This window comes from Hyaena hyaena, unplaced genomic scaffold, assembly GCF_003009895.1.
Source record: "Hyaena hyaena isolate Hyena2069 unplaced genomic scaffold, ASM300989v1 scaffold_36, whole genome shotgun sequence".
NCBI lineage: Eukaryota > Metazoa > Chordata > Mammalia > Carnivora > Hyaenidae > Hyaena > Hyaena hyaena.
In genome coordinates this window covers 248,595-265,848 of record NW_024080668.1, presented here as the reverse complement: position 1 = coordinate 265,848, position 17,254 = coordinate 248,595, and the positions used below count along the sequence as shown (strand labels likewise).

General features: G+C 40.6%; 1 protein-coding gene across 2 annotated transcripts in view; it reads left to right on the top strand.

The window, feature by feature from the left end:
• The first annotated feature begins 690 nt into the window (after positions 1-690).
• Positions 691-17,254, top strand: part of CUNH11orf65 (chromosome unknown C11orf65 homolog) — a 56,550-nt gene continuing 39,986 nt past the window's right edge. The window contains exon 1 of one of the 2 annotated variants that reach the window (XM_039229240.1): positions 691-720. The gene's annotated coding sequence lies outside the window, so the exon portion shown is untranslated. The other variant, XM_039229238.1, reaches the window with a different exon arrangement.

Here is a 17,254-nt window from a genome sequence, read left to right as displayed (position 1 = left end):
ATTTGGGCTTGACACCATTCTCTTTCGAATTTCAGGTTAAAATACAAGAAGGGCAATGTCTTAGCCAGTTCACATCGCCATTACACTGCATGGCTGTAACTATGCATGGTGACAGATGTTAACTAGATTCACTGTAGTGATCACTTAGCAATATATACACGTATGAAATCATGATGTTGTACACCTGAAACTAATGGTATATGTCGATTATACCTCAATTAAAAAAATAATAAAACTGGTTTGGGATTTACCCGCTAAAGAGCTTACATTTAGAAATCGCATTAGACTACAATCACCTGTCACGTAGTCTTTGAGCCTGAGCGAGAGATGCTAAATCGCTAGAAGGATCAGTTTTCTTATTTACAAATGAATAAATTACTTACATATGAAAGGTTTTATGTATTTCTCCCACACGCGTTAATGACCAGGCTTTATAAATAAGTTTAGCCCCAGTTCGCAGAAATGCACTTTGATTTCCCTTTCAAAATGCTTTGCCTCAAAGCCTTTTAACAATCGCAGCGAGGACTAGCCTCACATTTTTTTCTTTTTGGATCCGCGGGAGACGGAGAGGTCGGGGAGGAGGCAAGCGCGAGGCTGAGGGGCGGGGCCTGGGCCGAGGGGGCGGGGTCTGGGCCGGGGGCGGGGCCTCGAAGCGGGCCGGGGCGGGACCGAGGGGCATACTGGGGCGGGGCCTCGAAGAGAGCCAGAACGGAAGTAGAGGTGCGTAACTTCCCTCTGCAGCGTTAACGAGGCGTCCTCCGGAGCGCGGTACCTCGGCGATAGACAGGTGAAGGGAAGGGTGTACCTCCCGTGTCCGCCGGTATCGTAGCCCATAGCTGTGGCCCCTGTTCTGAGACCACCCTTGCCCGGCGCCCTGGCGTTCCCCCCCTCCCGCCCTTGAGCTCCGCGCCCCAGCCGACCCCCTCGAAAACGTGTGGTCTCCCTGAAGCCCTCCAGCCTCCGGTTTCCAAGGCTGCCTGCGGTTGAACCCTGCGCCCCGCGTCCTCGGCTCGGCTTCGGGGAGCTCGCGCGGCCCTGGCTGGCGCGCCCCCTGCTCAGCCGGAAGCCTTGCGGGTCCCCGCTGCTCGCACCTCCGCGGAGACGCGGTCTCGTCCCCCAGGGGCCGGGGGCGAAACCCTTGTTAGGCCGCGTCGCCTGTGTTCCGTTCCACGCGTGAAATGGCTTCGTCACGCAGAGATGGAAAAGCGTTTGTGAGGAATTGTCTGCCCTCCTCCGCCCTCGGCGGAAAGCACAGGAGAAAAGGAAGAGCGAGATTCCAAAACAGATAAAGGTCTTGAAACCTTGGCTTAGTCTCTAAAACAAAAGAGGTAGTGTAGGTTCCGATCCCGGCAAATTCACCTTAGTGCCCTTTCCCAGCCTTTAAAGTGGCTGAAACCGAGAATTCAGAGGTTTATCTTGTAAGCTTTTTCTCATGAAAGTGAAAGATCAGTGGAGCCATTATCGATTATGATAAAAATTGTCACCGAGTCCGTATTGACAGACATCTTCCGTTTCTGAATCTGTAATTAGAACCTGGTGTAGTAAATTCCTTCATTACTTGAGCAGTGGTTTGATAATACTTTAAGTATCTTACAGTGGATGCAGTGTTTTCACATTGGTTCATCTATTTGGAACCTCATAATAACCCTACGAAAGCCGAATCGCTTTTTATCTAAGGCCCCCAGTTATCCCTACCCTCTTTCTTGTTTCTTAAACTTCCTCAAAAGACTTTGTGCTACCCTTCAATTTATCTCTCTCTTGCACCTATAATTTCTCCCTCACTATGGGATCATACCTAATAGTGTGCTTTAATGTCTGTCCTATTAAAAAAAAAAAAAAAACCACACCCTTGGAATCCAGTCCTGCCCACCAGCTGTCGCCCTGTATCTGCTCCTTGACGGAATTCTAAGCAGTTGTTACTGTACTTGCTGTCAGGACTTGGGGCTTCCTCCATCCTTCCCCGGCCTTCTTTGTTGCTATTCAGCTGAAAACAGGACTTCTCAAGGTTCCCAGCGGCTTTATCGGCCAAATCTAGTTCTTTATTCTGAATTTACTTGACCATCCGGCAGTGTTTGATGCAGTTGAGTACATTCCCTTTCTTGAAATATGTGGGAGATCGTCACCACTCCCTGGTGTGACTGGTTTCTGAATCACGTTAATTACAAATATCGGAAGATACTATTACCTGGAGAGACACAGAGACCAACCGAAACCACTGAAGGCGAATTCAGGGAGTCTGTTACCGGCCGGGGCCGCACAGAGTTGACCGAGAACTCTTAACCGTGCGGCCTTACACCCACGAACTTAGGGCTTTTTTATGATGCGGAAGCAGGCAAGCTGAAAGTACAGAAGCACAGTAGAGCCGTTACTGCAAAAAGGCTACAAAGTGATAAAGAGAGCAGCCCTTATCCTGGTGTGTAGGAAAACATTTGTTATTTTGAAGGCAAGGTTTAGGGTTATAGGGGAATTTCAAGGGAATAGCCATTATCTCAAGGACAAAATATGCAAACTGTGCCAAACAACCACTAGCAGGGGACCTTAGCCCTTGACCTCTTATTTTTTTCCCCTCCCCTCGAGCGTAGTCACGTAGCCCTCCGAGCGCAGGCCCAGAAGGTAAACTCTGGGTCAAGATGAAGGACTGAGGCTGATCTTAGGTGCACCCATATTGTGTCAGTATTCTGTGCTGTTCATGATGTCATGGCAACATACACCACACTCAGTGTCTGTTAACATTTTCACCACCACTTTCTTAAATCTAGACAACCAACAGAACAATCCATCAAGTCCTGATTTATATTTTTGTCGGTTTCTGTGGTGAAAATACCGTCCCTGGCCAATGTCAAGACACCGAAATGACCTCAGATCGCGGGAGGAAGTGTGTGGTAGTGCAGCAGAATCTATTATTTCCAGCACGCGTTTACCAGTAGGCAACACATGGAGACTAGTAGTTCTCAACCACAGGTGATGCTGCTCCCAGGGGACCCTGGGCAGCTTCTGGAGACGTTTTCGGTTATCACAGCTGTGCTCTCGGCATCTGGTGGGTAAAGTCCAGGGATTCTGCTCAGCATCCTACCACTTACAGGACTGCCCACAACAAAGAATCCAGCCAAAACTGTCAATAATGCCACTGCAGCGAACAGAAATCCCCCCAGGAAACGGAACAAGATGAGCGTAGGAAAGGAGAACACTTTTTCTCTACTATCTTAGGTTTTATAATCGAGACGTGCACATTAAACTGACAAAAGACGCATTAACCAGAGAAAAGACAAATATTTTATTTGATGTATGTTTCAGTTTTACATGCACATGGGGTCTCACAGAAAAGGAATTAAAAACCCAAAGAGGACGTTAGAGCCAGGGGTTTATATACCATTTTAACAAAGAGTGATAAAAGGAGTTTGGATTTATGGAGGGAGTCAGTTGTGGGAAGGTAAATATGTTGGAGAAACTATTAAAAGATGAGGGTTATTTTAGTTAGATTTGTTTGTAAAGACCCATGTCAGTGCTAACTTTTTGTCGCTGGTGATAATGGCTATTTTTCTTCTGTTGGTATGAAAAAGCAGAGAGGTAGCACCTTTGCAAAGGGAAATTTGTGTCCAGCTTTTAAACAGGTGGGAAGGATAGAGAGCTTTTCCTGCCTCTTCTTTCTAGTTTGCCTTCAGCTCAAAATAATTCTTATGCAGGGGCACCTGGGTGGCTCAGTCAGTTAAACGTCCAGCTTCAGATCAGGTCATGATCTCACGGTTCATGGGTTTGTGCCCCGCGTCGGGCTCTGTGCTGACAGCTCAGAGCCTGGAACCTACTTCAGATTCGGTGTCTCCCTCTCTGTGTCCCTCCCCCACTCACATTCTGTCTCTTCTCTCTCTCTCAAAAATAATAAATAAACATTAAAAAATTAAATAATCCTTATGCCAGAGTGGCATGTTTTCAGGTGGTATATTATGATCCCCTGTAATAGTAAAATCATTAATAGGGGATAAATTTTGAGTATTTGTTTATTTTATTCTAAGTTTAAATAATCTTTAGTAGTCACTGTGTTTAAAAACCAGCTTACAAAATTCTTGAAAAGTTAAATTTTCAAGAATTGAACTCAGCCAATATAAGCTGTGGCACGCCGTCCAAACCAGTAGTTTATGGTCCATTTCCCACCTAATTGTAGTGTGGCTCCTGGTACCTCTCTCCCCTTCCCCCCCCCCCCCCCGCCTCTTCTCAAAGCTCCAACAATCCTGCTTGCTTGCTTTCAGCCCCTTGAACACACCAAGCTCCTTGTCTCAGAGCGTTTTTATCTTCTATTCCCAGAACGATCTCCAGCAAGTGTCCTGTCTCTTTGCATCATGAAAATTAATGTCTTCTTAATAGAGAGCCCTTCCCTCACCACCTGTGCCAACATAGCCCCGGTCATTCTTTATCCCACTGCTCTTTTTTATTGCACGTGCATTTCCTTGAGTTTTTACCTCCATATTTTATTTCATTTTTTCCCTTTTTTAATAGTTTATTGTCAAGTGGGTTTCCATATAACACCCAGTGATCATCCCCACAAGTGTCCTCCTCTATGCCCATCTCCTCCCTTTCTCTCCCCCCCATACTCATCAGCCCTCAGTTTGTTCTCCACATTCAAGAGTCTCTAATGGTTTGCCTCCCTCCCTCTCCCCCTCTATTTCCCCCTTCTTCCCCCCACGGTCCTCCGTTAAGTTCCTCCTAATCCTCCTACCTAATCCTCCTATACGTGCAAACATATGGTATCTTTCCTTCTCTGCCTGACTTATTTCGCTCAGCATAACACCCTCAAGGTCCATCCATGTTGCTACACATGGCCAGATTTCATTCTTTCTCATTGCCATGGAGTATTCCATCGTGTAGATAAACCACATCTTGATCCATTCGTCCGTGGATGGACACTTAGGCTCTTTGCATGTTTTGGCTATTTTTGAGAGTGCTGTATGAACATTGGGGTCCATGTGCCCCTATGCATCAGCACTCCTGCATCCCTTGGGTAAATTCCTAGCAGTGCTTTTACTGGGTCCTAGGGGAGTTCTAGTGTTAATTTTTTATACCTCCATATTTTAAATAACATGTTATTCTACTTGTTCTTGATTTCTTTCTTTCTTTTTTTTTTTTAAGTAATCTCTCTTCCCAGCATGGAGTTCAAACTCCCTAGAATCATGCTCTACTCACTGAGCCAGCCGGCACCTCTGTTCTTGCTGTCTTATTTATTTAATTATATGTTTGTTTATTTTTGAGAAAAGGTGGGAGGGGCAGTGAGAGACGGGGACAGAGGATCCAAGCAACGGCAGAGAGCCTGAGGCAGGGCTCCAACTCACAGTGAGATCATGACTTGAGCCAAAGTCACATTTCACTGACTGAGCCACCCAGGCATCTTTCTGGTGTCTTTTAGATTTAGTTGTTATCTGGTAACTTCCTGTTACAAACCTCTTGCACCAAAGTGCCACAGTGCACATGCAAATTTACACATACTCATTCTCTCTCCTCATCTTCCTAATTAATAAACACAGCAGAAATCCTCCCATAATACTAGGGATTTAGAAATTTTAATTGCATAAAGTATAAGGTTGAGTTATTCCAAAGTAACTAAATATCTGTGATCAGCCTGCTTTGGAGACAGGAGCCAGTCACCAATCACGTTATATCCAAATTCATATTATGGGTGGTATTATCATAGGCTATATAATTATGGGGTGCTACTGTGGTGATGCCTGTAGAGTTAATACAATATTTACATTGTTATGATTGTAGAATGACTCAGGGGTGAGCCAGAGCAATAGCTTAGTTTTTTTTTTTTTTTACAAATAGTTTATTGTCAAATTAGTTTCCACATAACACCCAGTGCTCATCCCCACAAGTGCCCTCCTCCATGCCCATCCCCCCTCCCCCCCCCATCCATCAGTCCTCAGTTTTTGTCAGCATTCAAGAGTCTCTCATGGTTTACCTCTCTCCCTTTCCCCCACCATTTCCCCCCTTCTTCTCCCAGTTGGTCCTCTGTTAAGTATCTCCTAGTCCTCCTGTACGTGCACACATATGATATTTGTCCTTCTCTGCCTGACTTATTTCGCTCAGCATAACACCCTCAAGGTCCATCCATGTTGCTACACATGGCCAGATTTCATTGTTTCTCATTGCCATGGAGTATTCCATGGTATAGATAAACCACATCTTCTTGATCCATTCGTCTGTTGATGGACACTTAGGCTCTTTCCATGTTTTAGCTATTGTGGAGAGTGCTGCTATGAACATTGGGGTTCATGTGCTCCTATGCCTCAGCATTTCTGTATCCCTTGGGTAAATTCCTAGCAGTGCTATTGCTGGGTCATAGGGGAGTTCTAGTGTTAGTTTCCTGAGGAACCTCCACACTGTTTTCCAGAGGGGCTGCACCAGTTTACATTCCCACCAACAGTGTAGGAGGGTGCCCGTTTCTCCACATCCTCGCCAAATAGCTTAGTTTTTTAGTTTCCTTTGGCCACCCTTTGGAGTGATACTTAAGAAAATGCGAGACATGTGATGTGGTTTCTCTGGTGTAACCCTCCAGCAGCCACCCTCACACTTAGAATTCTCACTTTCCAGGATGCGAGGCCTTGTAGGACCCGTGAGCCCACTCCTCCTCTGCTTTTCTCTCCTACCTCTTCTCTGTCGTGGCCGCGATCACACTGGCCCGGGTCCTGTCCTGCCTTCCCCTTTTCATCGTCTTCACTCGTGCTGTTCTGTCTGCCTACGGAGTTCTTGGGTGTGTGCACAGCCCCCTCCGTTTCATTCAGCTTTGTGCTCAAAACAGTAAGAAACTAGTATGTAGAACTTTTAGCCTTCTTTATCATCTGTTGTATAATACACTTCAATAAATATTTATTCAAAACAGTTTTTAATAGCTGCATGATATGAATGAAACATTAAAATCTGCCTCGAATTCCCAACAGCCACCCTACTAAACCCCATCGAAACAAGGGGACTGAAGCAACAGGAAGGACTCAAGATTAAGAGTAAGATTCAATATATAAAGACATTTATCTAGATATGTATATTGATATATCAGACACCACTTGTAAGGATCATAGATATATAGATTTGTGTGTGTATATATATGTATATATACACACACATCAGGTATTGGTATAAAAATGCCAGTTTCTAGAATGTTAAGCAGACACTGTTTAAAAAAATTTTTTTTAACGTTGAGGCACCTGGGTGGCTTAGTTGGTTAAGCGTCCGACTTTCACTTAGGTCATGATCTCGCGGTTCGTGGGTTCAAGCCCCGCATCAGGCTCTGTGCTGTCAGCCAGCTCAGAGCCTGGAACCTGTTTCAGAATCTTTGACTCCCTCTCTCTGACCCTCCCCTGCTCACGCTGTCTCTCTCTCTCTCTCTCCTAGAAATAAATAAAAACATTAAAAAAATAATAAAAAAATTTTTTTAACGTTTATTTATTCTTGAGAGAGAGCATGCACATGCGTGAGGCAGGGGCAGAAAGAGAGAGAATCCAAAGCAGGCTTCAGGCTCTGAGCTGTCAGCACAGAGCCCAATGCAGGGCTTGAACTCATGAACCGGCAGATCATCATAAACTGTGAGATAATGACCTGAGCTGAAGTCAGACGCTTAACCGACTGAGCCACTCAGTCACCCCTGTGAGTCCCCATATTTTACTGATAAGGAAACTGAAGCTCAGATTAACTCAATGAGATTGGTACTGTGTGTCCCCTTATTTTACAGATGAGGAAGCTGGAGCTGGAATAAGTTAGGTCACTTATACAAGATCACACAACTAAGTATGAAGTGGAATTTTTTTTAAAAAATTCGGATCCTGGTTTATCTTACTTTAGACCCACAGCCTTAACCTATGTCCCCCTACCTCCTGTATCGTTAAAACTATTTGAAGAGAAAGAAAAAATCCAGACAGTTTTTCACAGAGCACTTTGTCCCTACTCTTAAAAATGTCCATTTTTAAAACTCCACAATATATACAGTTAGGAAGAAAACATCTCTAGTTTTAAGCTTACAAAAAAAATTAAAAGAAAATAACAAATTAAAAAATATATATTTTTAATTTTTCCTATAAATGGTATATCCTTTAGAGAATTTTTATGTTTGGTCTTTGTCCTTAAATACACTGCATATAGTAGCTGATGTCTGTTATGCATTTAAATACTTCAGGGGTTTAGGATTTATAAATTTTATAAATTTCACATTTCATAAGTAAGTAGCAGTTCAGAATTTTAAAATTTTGAGTAAAGTTTATTCCCTTAGGTTAGACTATGACAAAGCACCTGAGAACCACATTGCCGTTTTAAAGGTAGTGAATAACAGTATTTAAAATGTGATAATGGAGATTAAGTACAACCCAGTGTTCTCCATGTCGGGTGCCCAGCTTTTTTTTCCTTTTTATTTGACAATTGCAACATTGTGTCCTTTATAATGTAAGCTCACAGAATCGTGGCACTTTTGAAAGTACTGTTGGTGTTAATTTATTGCAGCGCTTTAATTTTCCAGGTAATAAGCCTGAAGGCTAAAGATGTTGAGGTTCCGTTAGGTAACAGTGTGAACGGAAACTAAACCACACCTGCCGTCTTTGAGCTCGGTGGTCTTTCTTCTGTGGTGTGGGGATGGAAACCGCCAGAAACCGTGGCTTACTTGCAAAGCTTGTGCATGTGTAGCTTGTATTTCCTCTCTCTCTGTATGCTGACAACACAGAGAATTGTAAATAATTTATACAGCCCAGGCAAACAGAATTCTTGCGTTATGCTTCTCTGGTAACATTGCACAGTATTGGAGCAGTTTCATTATTTGACCTAATCACTCATTCAGTTTTGAATGACATCCTTTTTAGGGTAATAAGTGCTTAAAAGGATTGAGCTCACTACAGCTTTATTTTAGGTATGGCAAAATATGCATCTTAACCACTTTCAAGTGTATGGTTTAGTAATATTAAATACGTTCATAGTGTTGTGCAGCCATCACCACCAGTCTCCATAAGGCTTTTCGTTCTGTAAAACTGCAACACCGGGGCGCCTGGGTGGCTTAGTCGGTTAAGCGTCCAACTTTCGCTTAGGTCAGGATCTCGCGGTTCGTGGGTTCGAGCCCCGCGTCGGGCTCTGTGCTGACTGCCAGCTCGGAGCCTGGAGCCTGTTTCAGTCTGTGACTCCCTCTCTCTCTCTGACCCTCCCCTGCTCACGCTGTCTCTCTCTCTCTCCTAGAAATAAATTTAAAAAAAAAAATTAAAAAAAAATTAAAACTGCAACACCATGTCTATTAAAGGATAACTACCGTTTACCTCTCTCTGCCACTGGCAGCCACCATCGACTCGCTGTCTCTAGGATTTTGCCTACTGTACGTTATCTCGTATAGGTAAAACCATACGGCATTTGTCTTTTTATGGCTGGTTTCAAGTAGCATAACATCCTCCAGGTTTATCCACGTTGTAGCATATGTCAGATTTCCATTCACTTAACAGCCACGTGACATTCCCTTATACGTGAATACCACATTTTGTTTGTTCATCCACTAATGGACACTCAGCTGCTTCTGTGTTTAGCTGTTGTGAATAACGCTGCTATGAACTTAGGTGTACAGATATCTCTTTGAGACCCCATTTTTTTTTTTTTACTTTATTTTATTTTATTTTATTTTATTTTTTACAAATAGTTTATTGTCAAATTAGTTTCTACATAACTCTCAGTGCTCATCCCCAAAGTGCCCTCCTTCATGCCCATCCCCCCCTCCCCCCCACATCCATCAGTCCTCAGTTTTTGTCAGCATTCAAGAGTCTCTCATGGTTTGCCTCTCTCCCTTTCCCCCACCATTTCCGCCCTTCTTCTCCCCCTTGTTCCTCCGTCAAGTTCCTCCTAATCCTCCTATACGTGCAAACATATGGTATTTGTCCTTCTCTGCCTGACTTATTTCGCTCAGCATAACACCCTCAAGGTCCATCCATGTTGCTACACATGGCCAGATTTCATTGTTTCTCATTGCCATGTAGTATTCCATGGTATAGATAAACCACATCTTCTTGATCCATTCTTCTGTTGATGGACACTTAGGCTCTTTCCATGTTTTAGCTATTGTGGAGAGTGCTGCTATGAACATTGGGGTACATGTGCTCCTATGCCTCAGCATTTCTGTATCCCTTGGGTAAATTCCTAGCAGTGCTATTGCTGGGTCATAAGGGAGTTCTATTGTTAGTTTCCTGAGGAACCTCCACACTGTTTTCCAGAGGGGCTGTACCAGTTTACATTCCCACCAACAGTGCAGGAGGGTGCCCGTTTCTCCACATCCTCGCCAGCATCTAGAGTTCTCTGATTTGCTCATTTTAGCCACTCTGACTGGCGTGAGGTGGTATCTCAGTGTGGTTTTGATTTGTATTTCCCTGATGAGGAGGGATGCTGAGCATCGTTTCATGTGTCTGTTGGCCATCTGGATGTCCTCTTTGGAGAAGTGTCTGTTCATGTCTTCTGCCCATTTCTTCACTGGGTTGTTTGTTTTTCGGGCGTGGAGTTTGGTGAGTTCCTTATAGATTCTGGATATTAACCCTTTATCTGATATAAGACCCCATTTTTAATTCGTTTTGGTATATGCCCACAAATGAAACTGTTAGATCATATGGTAAATTTATTTTTAGTTTTTGAAAGAACTGCCATATCCTTTTCCATAGTGGTTGCACCGTTTTATAGTCCTGACAACAGTGCACAAAAGTGCCCATTTCTCCACACCTTTGCCAACATTTCTTATTTTCTGGGGGTTTTTTTTTTTGATAGGCACCATCCTAATGGGTACGAGGCAGTATCTCATTATAGTTTTTATGTGCATTTCCCTAATAATTAGTGATGTTGAGCATGTTTTGTGTGATTATTGGCTGTTTATGTATGATATTTGGAGAAATATCTATATTGTCCATTTTAAAATCAGGTTGTTTGGTCTTTTGTTGTTGGGAGTTCTCTGTTCTGGATATTAAACCCTTATCAGGTACATGGTTTGCAAATATCTTCTACTCTGTGAGTTGCCTTTCTATTCTGTTGATAGTGTCTTTGACATAGAATTTTGATGCATAGAATTTTATTTTTTCACAGAGTCTCATTTGTCTCTTTTACTTTTGTTGCTTATACCTTTACTATCATATCCAAGAAGTCACCACCAAATTCAATATTGTAGAGCTTTTGTCCTGTTTTTTTTCTAAGCATTTTATGGTTTAGGTCTTATATTTAAGACTTTGATCCATTTTGAGTTATTTTTTTTTATATGGTGCTAGAAAAGAGTGTAACTCCAATCTTTTGCATGTGAGTATCCAATTTTTTTTAACACTATTTGCTGAGATTCTTCCCCCATTGAATGGTTTTGGCACCTGTCAAACATTTGGCATGTATATATAAGGGTTTATCTCTGGGATGTCTGTTCAGTTTGTGTGCTTGGCTTTAAGTCAGCGCCACATTGTTTTGAGTACTGCACTTGGATAGTAGGTTTTTAAATTAGCAAGTGTGAGTCCTCCAGCTTCTTTCTTTTTCAAGCTTGTTTTGGCTCTTCTGGAACCCTTGAGATTCCGTCTAAAATTTTGAAGTGGGCTTGTGTATTTCTGCAAAAAAAAAAAAAAATGTCGGAGGCCGGCTCCGGCAGGCCCAGGGGTCCCTGAAGGATGGACGGTGTCGGCGAGAGAGAGACAGAATGAGAGAGCCCTGAGATCCTTTCTGATGACCAGGCAGGCATCTCTGTCCTGTCGGTTTTGGTGTCTTTATTTATAGGTCAAAAGTTAACATGGCATCAGAAAATGGAATTTTTACAATGGATAGCTTTTTGTGATAAGGTTTTTTTGGAAAATGTACAGAAACAGGTTTTACAGAAGTCTTCTTGCAGAACTGCCCCAATTATAGTAAGGTTGAGTAACTAAGAAAATAACAAGGTGTTCACGTTTTAATAACACTAAGATTAAGTCATAGGTTTGTAGATACTCTTATCCATCTTCAACACAGCTGCCAGGGTAAGGGAAGGTGTTTGTGGAAAGTAGGCCTTAGGGAAGGGGCTGCTAAACACCATCAGTTATCAAAGGTGTATGTACTATGTATCTTCTGTTCTTCTCTCTAGGTTAGGCTCTTTGTCTCCAGGCAAGACTTGATTTTCCAGTTATATTCTTTTTTTTTCTTTTTTTTTTAATGTTTTATTTATTTCTAGGAGAGAGAGAGAGACAGCATGAGCAGGGAAGGGTCAGAGAGAGAGGGAGTCACAGACTCTGAAACAGGCTCCAGGCTCCGAGCTGGCAGTCAGCACAGAGCCCGACGTGGGGCTTGAACCCACGAACCGCGAGATCATGACCTAAGCGAAAGTCGGACGCTTAAACGACTAAGCCACCCAGGCGCCCCTCCAGTTATATTCTTTACAACACCAGAGAGCCAACCATACCTTTAAAGAGTTTAGCTTATTTCCAATACATAGAATAGCCTCTGCGAGTGCATTTACCTTTGTGTCTACTTTTATGATTTCTTGAATAGCTAGGGCATGAAAGACATTTTTGGTTAGTTGATTTACATGTTGAGCTGTATGAACATCTTGGACTAACGCAACGGTAGAAACAGAATTGTACGTCTTTTATGAGTAAGGGTCATTAGCCTGTTCATAGCTCAAGGGAAAGTATGGAGGGAAACAGGACCTTCTGGAGACACGATGTCAGTTCCCATAATCAAAAGAAGAAGTTCCCACAATAAGTTCCTTCACAAGGTGCAGTCATCATACCAGGGCCAGAATAAGGGGACAAGTCACTCCCGATATTGATCAACAAGGTACCCTAGGGGTCAGTGCTCAAGCAGAAATAATTGAGTGGGGGTGGATATCGATTGTCATCTGATTGGCAAGAGACCGTGCAAACTTGCTTTAACCTCACCAGGAGTTTTCTCGACTAGTGGGCTCAGAATGGCTCCCAACAAAAAAATTGCAATTTTGTTAGGGATTGCATTCAATCTATAGATCACTTTACATAGTATTGACATCTTAAAAATATTAAGTCTTCCAATCCATGAACATGTTATGGTATTTCCATTAATTTATGTCTCTTTAATTTCATTCAACAATGTTTTGTAGTTTTCATTGTACAAGTCTTTCACCTCCTTGATGAAATTAATTCCTAAGTATTTTATTCTATTTGATGCCTATATATATATGATTGTTTTTGCAATTCGTCAAATTGTTCACCACTATTATAGAGAAATGCAGCTGATTTATGTGGTGACTTCATATCCTCCTACTTTGCTGAATTCATTTTTTAGTTCTGAAGGGGTTTTTGTGTGTGTGTGTGTGTGTGGAACAATTAGATTTTATACTTTTCAGTTCCTATTATCCAGAACGGATAGTTTTACTTCTTCCTTTCCCATTTGAGTGTCTTTTCTTTTTCTTGACTAATTGTGCAGGCTGTGACGCCAGTACTGTGTTGAATAGAGGTGGTGAGCGTGGACAGCCTTGTCCTGTTCCAGAAAAAGTTGTCAGCCTTTTCACTACTGAGTATCGGGTTCACTGTAGGATTTTCATAAATGATTTTTATTACGTTGACGCAGTTTCCTTCTATTCCTAGTTTACTGAGGGTTTGTATTGAATTTGTCAAGTGCTTTTTTTTTTTTTTGCATCGATTGAGATGATTGTGATAAAGTAGTATGTTATACTGATTGATATTTGTGTATTGAATTGCCCTTGCATTCCAGGAATAAATACTCTTTGTTTATGGTGTGTAATCTGTTTAATATGCTGTTAATTTTTGTTTGGTAGTATTTTGTTGAAGATTTTTGCATCAGTGTTCTTAAGAATATTGGTGTGTGGTTTTCTTGTAGTGTCTTTGTCTAGCTTTGATATCAGGGTAATGATGGCCTCATAGAACGAGTTAGAAAATGTTGCCTTCTCTTCAGGCTTTTGAAAAAGTTTGATAAGGATTGGTAATAGTTCCTTAAATGTTTGGTATAATTCACAGTGAAGCCATCAGGTCCAGGGCTTTTATTTGTTGGGAGATTTTTGATTACTGATTCAATCTCCTTATTATAGTTATAGGTTTAATCAGATGTTCTGTTTCTTTGGGATTTAGTCTTGGTAGGTTTTGTATTTTTAGTAATTTGTCAGTTTCATCAAGGTTATCAAACAGGACTATGAACAAACCATGATTAATTGTTTATAATACTGTTATGTTCCTTTTATTTCTGCAAAATCAGTAGTAATGTCTTCACTCTTATTTACTAGAGTAAATGAATCACTCTAAGTAATTTTCTTTGTCCATCTAGATAAAGGTTTGCTAATTTTGTTGATCTTTTCAAAGAATCAGTTTTGGTTTCATTGATTTACTCTATTGTTTTTCTGTTTCTTTTTATCTCTTGTTCTAATTTTCTTCAGCTAGCTTTGGATTTAGTTTATCCTTTTACAAATTCTGTAAGTTTTAGTTAGAGCGTTGATTTGAGATCTTTATTGTTTTTTAATGTGCGTAAAGCTGTAAGCTTCCCTCTTAACACTACTTTCACTGCTTTCTGTAAGTTTTGGTATGTTGTATTTTAGTTTTCATTTTCCTAATTTCTCATGTAATTTCTTCTTTGATCCATTGGTTGTTTAGGAGTATGTTGTTTAATTTCCACAAATGTGTAAAATTTCCAGTTTTACCAGTTATTGATTTGTAACTTCAAAGGATTTTCTTGTGACATATATTGAGACGTAATATATTGAGGCCTAATATATGGTCTGTCCTAGAAAATGTCCGTTGTGCACTTGAGAAGAATGTGAATGCTGCTGTTATTCAGTAGAATGTTCTGTTTTTGTTAGATAAGTTGATTTATTGTGTTTTTCAAGTCCTCTGTTTTCTTATTTATTTCCTCTTTAGTTGTTCTGTCATCATTGAACGTGGGGTATTGAAGTCTCCAACAATTACAGAAAAGCTATATATACAAACGTATATATAACATTATAGATAGATATATATAGATATCGATATGATAGAAAAGCTATATATATATAGACATATCTATGGCATATAAATGTCTAGTCTTCCCTTTAATTCTGTCATTTTTGCTTCATATATTTTGCTGGTCTTTTACTAGATACACAAATGTTTATAATTATTATGTTTTCTTGTTGCATTGAACTTTTTGTTAATGTATACTATCCTTTGCCTATTATAAATTTTTTTGATTTAAAGTCTATTTTGTCTGATATTAAGATAGCCACCCATCCTCTGTTTTTGACAACTATGTTCATCAAATATCTTTTTCAGTCTTTTCACTTTCAATCTATTTGTGTCTTTGAATCTGAAATGAGTTTATTTTAGATAGCATATAGTTGGATTTTGTGTGTTTATCCATTCTGCAGATCTGTTTTTTGAGTAGAGAGTTTAAACCATTTACATTTAAAGTAATTACTGATGGGGCTCCTGGGTGACTCAGTCGGTTAAGTGTCCAACTTTGGCTCGGGTCATGATCTCACGGTTCGTGGGTTCAAGCCCCATGTCGGGCTCTGTGCTGACAGCTAGCTCAGAGCCTGGAGGCTGTCTTCGGATTCTGTGACTCCCTCTCTCTCTGACCCTCCCCTGTTCACACTGTCTCTATTTCTCTTTCAAAAATAAATAAAACATTAAAAAGAAATAAAGTAATTACTGATAAGGAGGACCTCACTTCTGTCATTTTGCTGTTTGTTTTCTATATGATTTATGACTTTTCTGTTTATCATTTCCTGCATTATTGTCTTCTTTTGTGTTCAGATGATTTGTTTATAGTGAAACATTTATTCTTTTTTTTTTTTTTAATGTTTTTTATTTATTTCTGAGAGAGAGACAGCATGAGCTGGGGAGGGCCAGAGAAAGAGAGACAGAATCTGAAACAGGCTCCAGGCTCTGAGCTAGGTCTCAGCACAGAGCCTGATGCGGGGCTTGAACCCATGAACCGTGAGATCATGACCTGAGCCAAAGTCAGTGGCCCAACCGACTGAGCTACCCAGGCACCCCCTATAGTGAAACATTTAAATTCATTTCTCGTTTACTTTTGTGTATTATCTATAGTTGTTTACTTTGTGGTTACCATGGAGATTACAGATAACATCCTAAAGTTATAGCACTCCATTGTGAATTTATGCCCGTTAAACTTCATTAACATACAAAAAACTCCTCTTTTACACCTCTATCCCAACTCCTTTCAATTGTTGATATCACAAAATTATACCTTTATACATTGTATGCTCCAAAACATGATGTAACAATTATTTTAAATATATTTATCTCTTAAATTACTAGAAAACACTATGTGAAATTACAAACCAAAACTAAAGTTACAATAATACTCTTTTTAGACTAATAATTTTTAAAAATATACTGTTTTCTTAAATCATATAGAAAACAAATTTAGTGGCTGATGGCGGTGAGGGAGGGGAAGCAGGGTGATGGGCATGGAGGAGGGCACTTGTTGGGATGAGCACTGGGTGTTATATGGCAGCCAACTTGATGATAAACTATAAAATAAAAAGAAAACAAATTTAGTTACAAATCATTGTTACAATAATAGTGGCTTTTATAACTACCCATATATTTACCTGTATTGAAATACTATTTCTTCATACAATTTTGAGTTACTGTCAAGTGCCCTTTCATTTTTCCCTGCAGGACTTCCTTGAGCGTGTCTTGCAGGGCACATCTAGTGGCAGTGAACTTTTACAGCTTTTGTTTATCTTGAAATGTCTTAATTTTTTCTTTACTCTTGAAAGACAGTTTTGCTAGACACAAGATTCTTGGCTGGTAATTTTTTTTTTCATTGAGAAGTTTGAATATATTGGCCCACTGCCTTCTGACTTCCAAGTTTCTGATGAGAAATCTGTTAATGTATTAAAATTTCCGTGTATTTGATGAATCACTTCTCTCTTGCTGTTTATCTTTGGTTTTTAAAAGTTTAATTATAATGTGTCTTGGTGAAGATATATCTTTTAGTCCATCTTAATTGTAGTTTGTTGAGCTGGGATGTTTATGTTTTTCATCAAATTTGGTGTTTTTCAGCCATTATTTCTTGAGATATTCTCTCTTCCCCTTTCTCTTTTTCCTCTGGGACTCCCACAACATGCCTGCTAGTCTGCTTACTGGTGTACCAGAGGTCTCTTAGGCTCTACTCACTTTTCTTCAATCTTTTTTCTTTCTGTTTCTCAGACTTGACAATTTCTATCATTTATCGTCAAGTTATCTTCAAGAATCAAGGCTGATTACTTTCTTCTGCCTGCTCAGTTCTGCCTTTGAATCCCACATTAATTGTTCCTTTCAGTTATTCTACTTTT